Source organism: Mauremys mutica, unplaced genomic scaffold (assembly GCF_020497125.1).
Source record: "Mauremys mutica isolate MM-2020 ecotype Southern unplaced genomic scaffold, ASM2049712v1 Super-Scaffold_100342, whole genome shotgun sequence".
Classification (NCBI taxonomy): domain Eukaryota; kingdom Metazoa; phylum Chordata; order Testudines; family Geoemydidae; genus Mauremys; species Mauremys mutica.
Genome location: NW_025423320.1, coordinates 7,888 through 23,984, shown reverse-complemented (window position 1 = coordinate 23,984; position 16,097 = coordinate 7,888). Strand labels below are relative to the sequence as shown.

The following is a 16,097-nucleotide window of genomic DNA, read 5'->3' as shown; positions in this document are numbered from 1 at the left end:
CCAATGGCAAAATATTTCCATCGATAATAATCAAAATTGACAGATAGGCAAAGTTAGAAACATGCTGCTTGAGAACGTGTCCTGTTCTAATCCTATAGGGGTCCCTTCTGCCTTAGGCACCACCCCGTGGGCGTTTCATTTCCCTCCCCATTTTCACACAGAGACACAATTTCCTTTGCATGGATCCATGAACAGCAAAACCTCCCTGTGTCTCTGGTCTGAGGCAGGGCATTCGATTCCAGTGAAACCTTCTCTCCTGCAATGGCAATGTCAGACAGAGGGGATGCGGCCACCTTCACCCCCCGCCCCCCGGCAGTGAGATATTCTCTTTCCTCTTCATGCTGCTGCTGTTATTCCATGAGTCATCAAGGATGGAATAAAAAGCTGAGTTTACTCCAGGGTGAGGAAAGAAAGGAGCCACCAACTCCCTGAAAAATCTCAGTGCCCAGAGAAAACCTGCCCTGCTATTGGAATCACAGAGGTGCTGGCGATACGACGGGAAAAGGGACTGTCTGAATTGTCAAGGCAGGGAATGAACAATCTACAGCAGCATCATTAACCACAAACACACTCTAGCCATGCTCCAGCCAGCAGGGAAATGGGCAGGAATTCTTGCTGTTCAGCCATGGCCACACGTACAGAGCTGCACAGCAGTGAGTGTGCTGGGGAAGCTGGTCTGAGCAAACCATTGGAAATGACCCTTCAGTGAGAACAGAGCCATAGTGTAGAAAGGCCCCTGTGTTAAGTGGGTGTGATGAGGGCTTAGGGAGCTGGGCTGACACCATAGGGGTTTTTCTGTGGAGGTTTGATTCTTGCCAGCTAGGCAACGCTGGTGTGTGGTTTCTTCATGGCTGTACTTTCAGTGATGCAGGTTTCTCTATCCCATTGTTCCATAATTATAATCAGCCAATCAGAACCTCTCCATAGACCCCTTACACGACAACCTTTCTACCATATTGGCTGCAAATATAGAACAGTGGTCGCAACGGTGATCTATACAGTTACAGATTATGTCAATAACGTCACAGGAGGTGACACGGCATCAGTGAGACTGATACTGGAATACTGCCTCCAGTTCTGGTGTCCTCATTTGAAAAAGATGTTGTGAAATTGGAGCTGGGTCAGCAAAGAGCCACCAAATGTTCTGAGGGCTGGAGAAAAATGCCTTCTAGGGAGCTATTGAACGAGCTCAACCTGTTTAGCTTATCAAAAGAAGATTGGCAGGTGACTTCATTGAAGTGTTGAGGTGCCTTAATGGATAGAAAAGATTGGGTATGAAAGGGCTCTTTAATCTCGCAGAGAAAGGCATAACAAGACCCAATGGCTGGAAGGTGAAAAGAGACAAATTCATATTACAACTAAGGCACAAATATTCAACAGCGAGGCTGATTCACCACAGGAACAAGCTACCAAGGAAAGTGGTGGATTCTCCATCTTCTGATGTCATTTAGTGAAGACTAGATGCCTTTCTGGAATGTGTTTGCCCCAAAAGTAGCTCTTGTGTCATACAGGAGGCCTGTGATATGCAGGGGGTCAGATTAGATGCTCTAATGGTCTCTTCTGGCCATAAAGGCGACTAATTTCTGAAATATTGAGTGTAGCATTGGGAGCAGCGTCTGATGTTTTCTTGTCTAGCCGGCTTGCTTCCTAGAACGAACGCTCCTTGAGTGGGGTGATCCACAGGGAGTAGCTCAAACCTCCAAAGTGCCTGGCCAGGGGCAGGACATTAGCACAGCAAGGGAGGGGTGTGGCAGTGACATCACAAAGGCCTTTTGCAGGACCTCAGACTATTGGTCAAAGGTGGTGGGGAGGTGGTGACCTCACAGAGAGATGCTGACATCAGCCAGGCAGGACAGGGGCGAGGGGTCAGGGAAACCTCAGAGACCTCTGTGGCTTTGCTTCAGCAAGTCTCCTTTTCCAGGTCTCTCTTTGAAGACTGAGAGAGTATTCGGGTTCACGGACGTGAGCACCAGGAGGAACCTTTTTCGAGTTTTCTCCTGCCCTTTTCCTGATTTTACTAGAAAACAGCCATCCCTGTTTAGAAGGTAAGAGCCTCCTCGAGGTTTGAAACCTGTTCAGTCTGATCCATCTGGTGACCGTTGAATTCTAGGCACGGAAACCACGAGCTTAAGGAGGCAGAATTTTATTCTGCACCTGGGATTTTGTCCCTTAGAATCACTGGGGACATTAGGGTTTGTCCTTTTTGTTTCACCTTTTCCTCCATCCATCCCTCCCTCCTTTCTCTTTGTCTCTTGCTTCTTTTGTCCTTTCACCTGTTCCCCTCCCAACACCAGGAGTTGTGTGTGTGTGTGTGTGTGTGTGTGTGTGTGTGTGTGTGTGTGTGTTGCAGGGGAGCAGTGTGTTTTTTCCCCATGTAGCCAGCACCAGACCTGGCACCACCCCCAGCTCTGCCCCCTTCCTGCCACTGCAACCCCATCTCACCTCCTGACCCTGGCTGGGCACCCCCGGCCCCTCGTAGCAGGGGGCAGTGCAGGAGGGTGCAGGGGGGTCTCCTTGCAACCAGGAGTGGGTGTCTGGTGGGTGCTGTCACTTCTGCCAGAGACCCCCAAGAGACTCACTAGCTTCCTCCGCATGCGAGGAGGGGCTCCTACTTTCTGACTTGGGGGGGGGAGGAGATTCTGTGATGTCAGAGCCCATGGGGGGAGGGGTTCAAATCACGAGTCTGGTGTGGAAGGGCAACCGCCCCCCAGTCAGATTCTGCTAGGGGGCTGGGCTGGGATCTGTAGGGAGGGAGACACAGGAAAAATCAGCCGCCACTATGGAACCCAGGAGTCCTGGCTCCCAGTCCCCCTGCTCTCACCTCTAGACCCCCCTCCACTCCCAGAGCCAGGGATAGAGCCCAGAGCTCCTGGCGCCCAGCCCCCTCCCTGCTCTGACCACTAGACCCCACTCCCCTTTTAGGCTCGCTGCCTCTTCTATCCACCCAGCCCACCTGTCCATCCCTTTGCTGCAGGTTTCTGGGGTGTCACCCCTGCTCTGTGCTCCCCCAGTGCAGCCCAAGACCTTTCCTCCCCCCAACCACATGTCCTCTCCCCCCTCGTGCTGGATCGTCTGCTTGGCCCCCCACCGCCTCCCGGGGTGCGCTGTGCGGCGTGGCTGGGGATTGTGCAATGGCCCAGCACCAGGCAATGCAGAACGGACACCACACGCCCTTCCCTGCCCCACCACACTGGAGCTGCCTTCCAGGTGCATCGGAGCCCAGCGCCCTGCATCTGTGCCCTCCTGCCCCACAAGGGGTGAGCTGCAGTCCCCACCATGCTCTGCAGAGGGAAGAAGGGTCAAGCCAACCAGCCCATTTAGGATGGGGGAATCAACACCCTTTTTTCTGCACAGCCACTGACCATCAGCAGGATTCCTCCTCCCTCCTGTGCCTCAGTGCGACTAAATCTCCACACCTAGACAGCCGGTCCATCCGCTGCACCCCAATCCCCCATGCCTGAGCCTCCCTGCCAAAGCCCTGCACCTGGCTCCATAGAATTAAGTCTCACATCTCGCTGGGAACTCGACTTCTTCTGCCGAGAGAGTCTCGGCCCCCTCAGTAGATGACCTGAGAAACACAGTGTCTGCCCTGATCCACTCCAGCCATCCCACCCAGAGCCTGGTTCTAGGAGGTGAGAGTCACCCAACAGGAGGGGAAAGACTGGCTCTTGCACAGCTGGAGACAGGGGAGTTGAGCACTGGGAGCTCCAGGGCTTTTCCACAAACCAACACAAGGTCCCACTGAGATTTGAACTCAGATTGCGGGATTCAGAGTCCTGAGTGCTGCCCGTTACATCATGGGACCAGCTTGTGCTGTTTTCTCTGCACATCGGTGACTGTCACGGGGCTGGCTCATGTAAGGGACTGTTGGCCCCTTACTAAAACTTAGTGGGGTTTTTGGTTGGCTAGTTCCCAGTTCCAATAGAAGGGGGAAGGGCCAATGGGAAATCAGGACCCTGAGACTGACAGTCCCGAGGGCCAATGGGGAGAGGCCAAAGCTCCAAGTTAGCCGCACTGACAGGCCAGGCAGTGTAATGAGGGAGTCACCAGGCCAGGGGGTCCCATCCTCCGTGGGAGCTGGAACTGCCTGGGCCAGAGTGGGGCAGAGCTAAGGAGAGAGCAGGAGCCCGAGAAGAGCCAGGGAGCAGAGCTGCACAGGTGTAGTGCCAGAAACTGCTCCCTGTAGGACTTTGCTACCTGCAGCAGTTACTGAGACCTGAGGTTGTTCTTATTTGCTGACTTGTCCTAATTAACTAAAACTTGACAGTGGTGGGGGATGGAAGCATAAAGGCTTCGTCCTCCAAGCAACCCTGCCTGGTGTCCATCTGTATCTATTACCTCTTAACACAGGATTGTAAAAAATAGAGTGAGGTCATTTAAACATCATTTATTTTGCAGCTTCATTTACTGTGCTAACAATGTAGCATCCTGACACCGATACTTCTGCCCATGTGCCCTGTGGGTTGGATTAATTTTAGTGGGACGTGGGACATGTGGAGGATAATTTAAACTCTGAATTTCCTTAGGGTTTCCCTTTAATATACTTCTCTGCTGGTGTGATTTCTGCCCATTGCACGTCTATTGTATTTATTACAATAGCACAAGTAAGTGACACAAGTGACATAGTCTAGGGGCTTGGCTACACTTGCAAGTTAGAGCCCATTAAAGCAGCCCCGGATGCCCTAACTCCTGAGGTGTCCACACTCGCAAGGCACATGGAGCGCCTGGGCTATGTAGGTGGAGCGCTCCTGGTAATCCACCTCCATGAGAAGCATAAAGCTCGCTGAGCCCTGCTGAAATACCCGGGCATCAGTGTGGATGACGTGTTGCATCACTGCACTATGTTTGGCCTCAGGAAATGTCCCATAATCCCCTGAAGTCAAGTGCCCACTCTGGTCATTGTTTTGAAATCGGCTGCAGGCATGCGGAGATCCCCTTTCAAAGCTCCGTTTCTGACAGCCGGCTGCTTATCTGCTCTGGGACAAAGCAACCGTTAGTGTGGAATGCTGCTGCTGTTGTGAGTGTGTGTGAGGGAGGGGTGTCTGCTGCTGTCCGAACACACAAGACAGCATGCTGACACACTCTCAGGCCCCCAAACACACTGTCGCTCCCCCCACGTACACACAACACACTCCCTGTCACACTCCACCCCCGTCCCCCATTTGAAAAGCACGTTGCAGCCACTTGCACACTGGGATAGCTACCACAGTGCACTGCTCTCTGTGGCATTGCCAGAGCTGCTAATGTGGCCACTCCAGTGCGCTTGCAGCTGTCAGTGTGAACACACGGCAGCGGTTTCCCTGCTGTGGTTTAACTCCCAGCACTCTACCTCTGCAAGTGTAGCCAAGCCCTAAATTTCCCAAACCAACCGAACTCAGTAACTGCCCCCCACCACCACGTGCAGGGAGTAGGGGCACCGGGGAGCACACGCCGCACTTACTGGCTCAGCCTTGTGCATGCTGGGGTGGCCACCTCCCCATTGATGAGACCTGGTCCCACCATCTCCATGGAGCTCCAGGCTGCCCTGCTGCCATCCCTGTCTGTGTTGTCTTCTCTAGCAGTTGACTGGAAGGTGAGCACTGGCCGCACGCCATGTAGCCGTGTTGTCTCGAAGGGCGAAAGCAGGAGGAATGGTGCCTTCATCGCCCACCCAATATTCCATAACATAGTTAAGGAAAATATTTCTCAATGAATTCTCAGTGAAAGATCAAAAGCAGCCAGTGTCTGCATCAGTCTACGAGCATTGGTATTTTCTTGAAATTTGTCAGACCAACTTAACTAACACCTAACACCCATTTGAAGTTCTTCTTTTCACACTGTTGCTCATTCTCAGGTTCTGCTTTGTCTCCAGACAGATCCATTCTCTTTCAGGACAGCCTTGTTCTTTCTGTCTGTGTCACTCACTGAGGTGTCGGAGTAAACACTCCCCTTCCTTCTATTCTCAGACAAACACTAGTATTAAGTGTTTGCTACTGATGGGTCTAGAAAGCATTTGTCAAGTGGAAGATGCTGTTTCTCAGGGATTGCTCCCAAGATCCAGCACTTTGGGTTCAAACGTCTCCCAGTTTCCTTGGTGAAAATAACACCAAGGCTTTGTTGCAATATACAAGGAGGAAGGAGTTTTGCCATCCCAGATGGGACTTGAACCCACAATCTTTGGCTTAGGAAGCCAATGCCTTATCCATTAGGCCACTGGGGCCCTGAAGAGCAGTAAAAAGAAGGATGGAAATTCCCTCTCATGATTGCACATTCCTCACATTCACTCAGAAGCCAAATACCCCATTTAATGGCCTTACAGAAACGTCTGCATCCCCTGGCAGCGAGGCAACTGGGCAGGTCGCTGACAGAGCTGAGCACCACCTTTCTGCCAGCCATCTTTAGAGAAGAACCCCACCCTAGAGTCACCCCTCCCTCCTTCAGCACCTCCACGGCTGTGGCTCTGAGTGGCAGTAGGATGATTAGGGGGCGAATCCGGGGCTGGAAGGGGGGTAAGGTCGGCCTGTAAGGAGTAACCAGGTGGGGCAGACCCAGGGGGAGGCTGTGGGCTGCTGGTTGGTTGTTGGGATCCGAGCTCTAGATCAAAGCTGCACAGTGACCTGACACCCAGGGTTATAGGGCCGACATAGTGACCCCCTTACTGGCCTCGGTGACCCCCAAACCCTTGTTACTAAGGGCATTGAGGAGTCTCTGTCCCTTAATAACTTCTGGGAGCTCCCCAGCAGGCTGCGGCGTCAGCCGCCTCCTGCCTCACAGGTTAGACTCTTGGTGCTGTGCCAGCCGCCCCCTCGCTTGCAGGCCCAGTGTAAGAAGCAGGAGGCCTGGTGCTGGCAGAAGAGGGTTTTGATTAATCGACCTCTGTGTGATGGGCACAGGACGCTTCCACTCAGTAGCACAGCTGGGGGGGAGCAGGGGGAGCAGCTAAGGGCGCCGGGTTCCTCCGGTGGGGGTGTGGAGCAGCCGTTCGTTTTCCTGTTCGCACTCCTCTGCGGTGTGAAAATCGGGGAGGGGAGGCACAAGCCCCACTTCCCTCCCGACATGACACCCAGTGGGGGAAGCCAGGACAACAGGGTGGGGCAGCAAGTGGTGGCCAGACTCTCACCGCCAGGGTCTTGTCTAGCTCAGGGTCCAGCTCAACCTCCTCCCCGCACCACTGGCCCCCCAGTCCCCTTCCACCACCAGGTCAACCCGGGCACTAGGGCAGGAACGGGGTGAGGCAGCAAGTCAAGCTGAGCAAGGCAGGCAAAAGCGAGTCTTGTCTTCATGGGCCGCTCACAGTGACGTCCTTTTTGTGTGCAACTGCTGCAAAAATATCTCGGGCAGAGAAGCAACAGGCCAAAATACTGTTACACAGCTGCCAACATAGCTCAGTTGGGAGCATGTTAGACTGAAAATCTAAAGGTCCCTGGTTCAATCCCAGGCTTTGGCAGGTCTTTTCATCCCTCTTTGTGCAGGGGTGGCTTGTTTTCTGGGAGCATAGAGGTCCCTGCACCCAAGGTGAGTCCCTGAGCTTGGGCTCTGCAGTAGGAAAAGATACTGTGGGCTTCTGCCCCTAATTGGCTGGCCTGACCTTTTCCAATCAGGGACAGGAGCTGTCTCTCCTACATGAGTTATTGGTGGACCCAATATGGCAAGAAGAGGGTGAGTGAGGCAGGGTGGCCCTCAGGAATGGTGCCAGAGGGCTGCTGGGCAGTGATGGGCAGGAATAGGGGATGAAAACTTCTCTGTGCAGCTGAGGGAGGTCAGTGCCCTGGAAGGGGCATCTGTGAAAGTGGCCATGTGGAAGGGATTTGGGGGCCCAGGAGGCAGCACTTGACGTTCATTGCCTTGGAGCAGCTGGACTTGGACAAGGTGGGTGTTCAGGAAATGCACATTAACAACTCTAGGGTAGCTCGATGGGCAGAGGGTGACTGGTGGAAGGGCCCATCTCTCTGGTCATCCAGGCCAGTGAAGAATAATGGGGTTGGAGTCTTGTTCTTCACATTCATGGTGCGAGTACAGAAGGTGCTGGAGCGCTGCCCAGGGAGAGCATTACTGGTGGGCTTTGTGCTCTGCAGCACTGGTTATGGCTATATTAGTGTGTATGGTCCCCAGTTAACAGGTGAAAGGAAAGTTCTATGGAAGGAACTGGCTCCCTTCCTCTGGACTGCACGGTGTTTGGTGTTGGGGGGGATTTCAATTGTTGCACCGGCCTGAGAACTGCTGGTCCTGTTTTCCCGACCATCAGAGGAAACTCTTCTATGATGAGCACTACCTGGAACAGGTCTGTAGTGAGGTTGGCTTAGAGAACGTGTTTCTCCATAACAGAACCAGTGGAGGGTTGGCAGTAGCCTCCTATTCCTCTGACCCGAGCTCACACCAGCCACAGAGGGGATACACCTTTCTGCAGGGACAGGCCAGGAGTCACACTGACCAGATTTCCGTGAAGGAGAGCACGTCGACAGCCCAGTGCAGGGTGGAGCCAATGGACTGTTCGGATCACGCAGCTCTCACCATGTGCTCAATGTGGGCAATTCCCTGACCCAGGGCAGAGGACATTGGAAGCTGAACATCCAGAGCTTGCAAGATAAAGGAGCAGGGGGGCGAGGCCTGGCGGTGTTGGCAGAACGGGAAAGCATCAGAGGGTTCTGTGGTTACCAGGGGGATTGGTGGGAGTCGGTGAGGGAGGAGTTGGCGGCTTTGTTCCGGTGGCTGGGGAAACACCACAACATTAAAGAAATCAACAGTGCAAAGTCCTGCAGCGTCACCTGTGGGATTTCCACAAGAGCATCCAGGCAGGGGAGCCAGTCAGCGTGTGACTGTACGATTGGATCAAGCGACAGCTGGCCGAGTTCCAGGAGATGAGGGTGCAGCTGGCCGATATGAGCGGGAGCACCGAGTGAAGGGAGGAGCAGCCTCCCCTGACATTTTTGCAGCCTGCAGGGAATGGAGACAAAGCAGGGGGATGCGGGGACTCAGAGCAGGACCCGCGGATCGGGTAGTGCAGGACTATAGTTGCTGGAGGAGGAGAGAGAGTCCTGCGAGAGGAAGCCGCTGGAGGGAAGCAATAAGTGCAGAGGGCAAACCAGCCAAGAGTCACAGGGGTCTAGAAAGCAAAACAGCAGCAGGTCCCATGTTGTAATGGGCCCCACTCAGGACTTTGACTCCTGGAGTCTGAGTTCAAAGCTCAGTGGGACGTCCTGGTGATTTGTGACTTTGATGCAAAGCCCTGGAGCTCAATGTATTTGGCTACCCTCTCTCAGGGTCAAGTAAAGTGAGTTTTTTCCCTCACGCTGGGTGACTGATGCCCACTGGAGACAGGTCTTTGGTCTGGCTGGTTCAATGGGCTGGTGGCTATAGGTTGAGGTCCTAGAACTTAACAGTCTGGCTAGAGAGTCCTGTGGTTTGACCATATGGTTGTTTCTCGCTGCTTCACCTGATGCCCACAACTTTGGTCCCTGCAGCTGCCACACTCTTCCTCTTGCCCACATGGCATTTAAAGGAAGGAGGGCCAGGGCCAGGCTTCATAGTCAGGGCTAGGCAGGAGGGAGGAAAAGTCCCAGGCTGGAGCCCAGCCCCTCTCCTCCTCTGGGCACCTAGAGCAGAGGCGGCTGGTGCTGACAGCTCCAAGGGAAGGCTTAAAAGCCACAGAGCAACCAAGGGCAGGGCAAGAGGAGGGGAGAACCATGCCTATGCGTGGCCAGCAGACAGCCACAGAGACACCCAGTCAGGCTGCTCTGTGCCATGCCGAACCCCCACTGAAGGCCACCCACAGACCAGCATTCGTTCTGTGGCCAGCATCACAAAGAGGTAGGAAAGCAGGGCCAGCCCCCCGGTGGGGCCTCTGATCATTCCCACTCAATGGGCTCCTTTTGGCAGTGGGGCAGGAGATATTTCCCCCAAGAGGCTCTTTCCCAGCTGCTGAGAAGCACAGAAGTACCCGGTCTTTGCTCTTGCGGTGAAAGGGGTTAATACGTTTAAGCGGCCTGGCTAGCTCAGCTGGCAGCACCTCTGGCTCTTACTCTGAAGGCTGAAGTTACAATTCCCTGTTTGGGTGCTTGGGGCTCCTCTTCAACAATACAACACACAATCTGCTTAAGCCCCCACCCAGTAACCTGGGGAAACTAACCCTGGCCACTGGGTGCCTCTAAGAGGTGATACTTTCCCCACTCACAACAACTGAGTGTAGAAAAGAAACTAAAGGAGGAAAATCACCTTGTATTAACTTGGGAAAACACCACAATCAGGATTCATAACACAACACTATGAGCAAAACACCCCCCCACAGTGCGCTGGGCAGTGGCCTTTTGCCTCAGGCTCCTAAATCCAGACACCAGAAGCTCTGTGGATGTTCCCCTCCCTTCACTGCACCTCACCCACAGCTGCTGCCCTGGGTCAGTGAAAACCCAGAGTTCACCTCTCACCTCCGGGGGGGAAAGCCCCTTTCTCCCTCTGCTGTCTGGCTACGTTGCTGGCCACTTGCCGTTCCCCCGTCACTGCTCTGCTGGCCACCCTCTCTGCTCTGGGACGTCTTGTGGTCCCACCAGGAGCGGAACAGGCTCCCTAAAAGTAGCAGCCTCCAGAGCCCGAACAGTAGCCCCATCCCTGCCACTCAACGCCACGCCCCTGCCCCACCCCCTCTCCCCAAGGCCCCGCTCCTACGCTGCCTCTTCCCCCAAGACCCCACCTCCCGCTCACTGCTCTCCGTCCCCTCCCCACCCTCACTCGCCCTTACGGTCATTACAAAGTGGCAAGGCAGAGCCCTCCCATTTTTAAAAGCCCTGGGGTGTTGTTCCCCCCTGTTCAGGCACCCCTGGGGCCCTGCACTTCACACAGCTCTCCCTGATTTCAGCTGTTAGTGAGGGAGCCTCACTGCTAGCGCAGACTGGGCAGTTTCTTGCATGAGAGACACTGTCCCAAAGCAGGACTAATGCTTAGAGCTGGTTATCAGTGATTTCAGATCTGTTGGTCTGCAGCAAGACTCTCCATTGAGTTTTAACCAGCTCTGTTCTTACACAGGGAAGAACAAAAGGGTCAAATGGTGCCTGGAACCCTTAAGAAGAATCCACCCCACCAAGTACCAACACTTGTCGCTACCTGCTCGGGGGTCACTCCTCACCTTTATCAACCTAGGAAACTGGGATAATAGCAATTAACAGGTGCTCCAGTGGCGCAATGGGTTAGCGCACAGTACTTATAGGGCAGTGCTGAGAGGAGCTATGCTGAGGTTGTGAGTTCAAGCCTCACCTGGAGCACTGGTTTTCATTAGCCAAGTGGCATCACCCCCTCATTTGGCCCTGTGGAATGTAGAATTCCAGCCCTGGGACACTGAGGAGGGGGAGTCTAAAATGCCCCCTTCACTTATTACCTCCTCTCCAGAGCACAGGTCAGAATCTACCATCCTTTCCCCCCCGCCCCAGCCCCTGTGCCAGGATCCCTCAAGCAGAGCCTGGAGTCCTGCCCCTGGCGTCTGTACTATTGACAAAGACTAAGTGACAGGGACAAAACACTCAAATCCCGCCTGGTGCGGGGAGCCAGGTTTGCTCTTCAAATTCTGTCGCTGGTACATTTCCAGGCCTGGGAAAGTCCCACAACAGCATTGAATGGGAAGCTGCCTGCAGAACAGTTACACTGCACAGAGCTCCTGTGGAGGAGGGGTGGGAATTAGTAACATTTTGAGGATCGTTTGGGAAATGAGCCTTTGCTGACAAGGTTTGTCTCTGTTCATATTTCACCTTCAGGTGTTATGTTGAGGGATCTTTAGTATATTTTTGGGAGGTTAATAACTCTCTCCTCAACTTTATTTACTCAACTTAAAAATTGGTCATTTGATTTTTGCATCTCCCTGTGAAAATGCAACTGACACGTGTGGCTTTCTACAGGGGGGTCATGATGTTAAAGTTGGGGAATTCAGTCTCTGTACTTCTGGGAGGGGGTGTTGCTTTTTTTACAGCTGCCTCACGGCCAGGCACACCGGGCTGTTAGCTGCACCCACTGTCCTTGCCAGGGGCCCCTGCTGAACCCTGGGCGGCTGCACTGCCGTGCTGGGGTGACTCTGCAGGGGGAGAAGCTGCTGTGGAGCAATGTAGAGCAGGTGCAGGAAGGAGACGAGGTCACTATTCACATTCTGAACTGCACAATTTTCCAAATTTGGGACTAGATTCATAGATTCATAGACTTAAGGTCAGAAGGGACCATTATGATCATCTAGTCTGACCTCCTGCACAATGCAGGCCACAGACTCTCACCCTCCCACTCCTGTAACAAACCCCTAACCTATGTCTGAGTTACTGAAGTCCTCAAATCGTGGCTTAAAGACCTCAAGGGAATCCTCCAGCAAGTGACCCCATGCCCCACGCTGCAGAGGAACGCAAATGTCCGAGAACAATTCTAGGGGAAGGTGAATGCAGAGCAATGACACTGGAGATGCCCAGACCTCCAATGGGGGCAGCGTTGACATTAATAATGGGAAGATCATTTGTGAAATTAGTCGTCACTGACAAGATTTGTCTCTGTTCCTATTTCACGCGATGGTGTTAGTTAAAGGAAGCAGTACAGATTTTTACTATATTAATTAAACACTTAATTTTATTTAACCAAGCCAAAAATTTAATGTCACTTATTTTTTCTCTCTCCTAGCAAGAATGAATTGAATTTTGTAACTTTCTGGAAAGTGCAGTGAGATTAAATGTGGGGAATTCAGTCTCTGTGTTTGTGAGCTGATGTTTTCCTCTCACAAGTCAGTGCCTGCATTGAAATACCAAGAGGGATCTAAGGGCTGGTGTACGCTGGGCACTTAACTGGCAGAGCGATGTCTCTCAGGGTGTGACACCCCCCCAAGCCCATAGAGTTAAGGTGACCTAAGCCCTGGTTAGATAGTGCTAAAGAAAAGGAAGAATTGTTCTGTCCATGTAGCTATTACAGGGATGGGAAAACCTCTCCAGTCACTGTCTACTCCAAAGTGCTATAGCAGTGCAACAGCAGCATTTTAAGTGTAGACAGAGTGAAAGTAGATCTGGCTCCAGTTTGCACTGTGGATGCTCAGGTACTAAGGCTACAAAAATAACAACAACAGCACAGTGCTTGCGTAGTTGGCAGGATTCAAATCTGCGCAGGGAAACCCCAATGGATTTCTAGCTCATCGCCTTAACCACTCGGCCACAACTACTTGATATGCACTTATTTTGCTACATGATGATTCTGTTCTCACTGAATTGTCACTTCAACTTGTTTGCTCAGACCAGCTTCTCCAGCACACTCATGGCTGCATTAGTGTAAGTGTATCCTGGGCTGAACAGCGAGAATTCCTGCCCATTTCCCTTCCGGCTGGAGCATGATCAGAGTGTGTTTGTGTGAATGACATTGCTGTAGATTGTTGTTCATTCCCCACTCTGACAATTCAGACAGTCCCTTTCCTAGTCAAATCTCCAGCACATCGTTCCAATAGCAGGGGGCAGGATTTCTCTGGGGCACTGAGGGCTGGTGCGTGAACTCAGGCTTGCATTGCACCCTTGATGTTTCATGGACTAACAACAGCAGCCTTTGTCTGGGATAAAGATGGCAGCAGTGCTGGCCTCGGTCATCTGACTTGAGCTCGTGGAGCTAAAGCTGAAGGGCTAAAAACTGTGGTTCAGATATTTGTGTTCACGCTGAAGCCTGAGTTCAGAAACCCTCGCGCCTCAGAGGTTGGGCTCAAGCCCATATGTCTGCACTGTAATTTTATAGAGGTTGGGAGGGACTTTAGCAAGTGGAAATGGTAAAACCGCATTGAGGGGAGTGGACCACTGACCTATCAGCTCTTAACACCCAAACTTTCAGTAACTCTATTATCAGTGCCTGTGAGTGTAATTTAAACCATAGGTCCATCTAGCTCTGAATCTTGTCTTCTGACAGTAGCCAATACCAGGTGCCCCAAAAGCCATTCCGAAGGGACTACAAGGAGTTGAACCCAGGATCTCCTGTTTACAAAACAGGGGCTTTAACCAGCTAACCCAGGATACCTACTGTCACTTAAAGTGCTGTGTTTGCCTACACCTGACTCTCTGCCAATCCCCACTGGGCCCTGACAAGTGTTGCTCGTGTTTGGATTCTGTAAAGCAGAGGAGCAGATGAAGTTTTGCTCCCAAGGTGTGTGTGTGATTCTTTGGACAGGTCTACACTACAAAATTAGGTTGGTGTAATTACATTACTTAGGCTGGCAATGCAGTTCTATCAAGCTAATCCCGGTATAGATAGTGGCTCAGCTGTCACAACTTTCTGGAGCTATGAAAGGGGAGGGGCCCAACCTCTGTAGCAGGAATGCAGGGCACGCAAGGTCACGGCAGGCATGGTGGGATACTGGTGGAAACCAGTTATGGTGATATAATGAGCAGCAGCATTTACACTGACATTTGTCACTTTAAGTTTGCTGCTGTCTGAATTAGCTGGGGGTTCGTTCAAGCTTGGTATTGAGTGAGGAAAAGACAGGCAGGACCAGGGTAACACTGAAAAGCCAAGTGGCTGCGTTTATTTAGGGGATAATTACAACTTGGGCTGGGGGAGTAGGCAACTTTGGCTGGGATGGTATCAAAAGTACAAACACACCCCAAAACACAGTAATAATACACTTTATACTGCTCACCACACCACACCAAATAGGCAGACACACCAATCACACAGATAGGAATCGGGTTCATCAGGGCGATGCCCGGTGCAAACACAGAAAAGAGACCCACGGGCCACTGCCTCAGCCACCCTTGCTTTCACACAGAGGGTAAACCCAGAGTGTGGTGCGGCTGCAGCTGGGCAGATTCCACTCACTCAGACCGCGGGGACTGGACCCCCTTGGTCAGCTACCCTCTAAGTAGAGGCAGCTCCCCAGTTAAACACACACACACTGGACACAGACAGAGCAGTGATTCAAACACATAAAGCAGTTGGCAATTAACAATTCAATAACAAAGAGAACAATAATACAAGCTAGCTAAACAATTGTGCAATTCTGAGCTCACTAATACAATCCTGATATTCTGAGTAGATATTTGGTACCAAGTTAGGGAGGGGAAAAGATAAGAGGCTAAATAAGCTAACTGTCAGATATCAAAAAGCAAATACCGCACTCCAGGCGCAGCTGACCAGCAGAACAGACACCAGAAGCATGACGAGCAGACAGGGATCGGGTCCAAACGACAACGAATCCAAACGATACGACACGAGTGCACTTTACCGGGAGGAGACCCTGGCCGAACGAGTGATCAGGTCCTTCAGCTAACACGCGGATGCTCCACACAAATTTTGGGGGGAAATCTAGTTTTATAGAAAGGTCTCACTCCCTCGTGTCAGCATCTGATTGGCTCCCTGGTCCCTCCTCCCTTCAGGTTTCGAGCTGTTGCCACCCCACGTCGGAAGGCTTTGCACACGGCACACTGGAGTTGACGAGTAAACAAACCTGACCCTTAGATGACTGGGTCCAAAAAAGAGCAGGAAAATGAGTCTCTGGGCAGAATTAACCTGACCTCCAGACGACCGACCCAAAAAACCCAGGTTGCTGGGCAGAATCAGGCCTCCACACACAGAACTAGCCTGACCTTTAGATGGCCCAGCAGGAGAGAAAAAGAACAAAAACACAGGAGAGCATACACAGCTAGTGTTGCTGGGCAGGACTGAGTCTCTGCCCTATCCTATACAACAGGAACCTGGTCCAAAATGGAGGCTGCCTTGTCCTTTTAACAGGACAAGATGGCCATGGACCGACAAGTGGCCATACATAGCCATAACTGTGCAACGGATTGCGACAGCTGCAAAAAGCACTAGGCCTCTCGTCAAGGTGGTTTTATTTTGTCACCAAAACACGGCAATTTTGTCGCCAGACGTGGTATTGCAGTGTGTGCACCAGCCAAAAACTGCCGACCGAGGGAGCGTTGTGTGTTTTTCACACATCTGAGCAATATAATGATGCTGAAGTAACCTTGTAGGGCAGACCTGGCCAAAGATTCACACACACAAACACACACACAGCTTGCAAGGAAAACCTCACCTGCTCCTCTGCTTTGCAGAATCCAAACACAAGCAAAGCTTTTCAGGCCCCAGTGGGGATGGCAGGGAGTCAGGTGTGGGCAGACGCTGTGTTGTTGCCACAAGCA

General features: G+C 52.2%; 2 non-coding genes across 2 annotated transcripts; one reads left to right on the top strand and one right to left on the bottom strand.

Annotated features, from left to right (window-relative positions):
* Positions 1–6,123: 6,123 nt before the first annotated feature.
* On the bottom strand, positions 6,124–6,199 carry TRNAR-CCU. The gene has a single exon. It is a non-coding gene; the product is annotated as a tRNA-Arg (tRNA).
* Positions 6,200–11,137: 4,938 nt separating this feature from the next.
* TRNAI-UAU lies at positions 11,138–11,231 on the top strand. Its single transcript has 2 exons — positions 11,138–11,175; positions 11,196–11,231. It is a non-coding gene; the product is annotated as a tRNA-Ile (tRNA).
* The last annotated feature ends 4,866 nt before the right edge of the window (positions 11,232–16,097 follow it).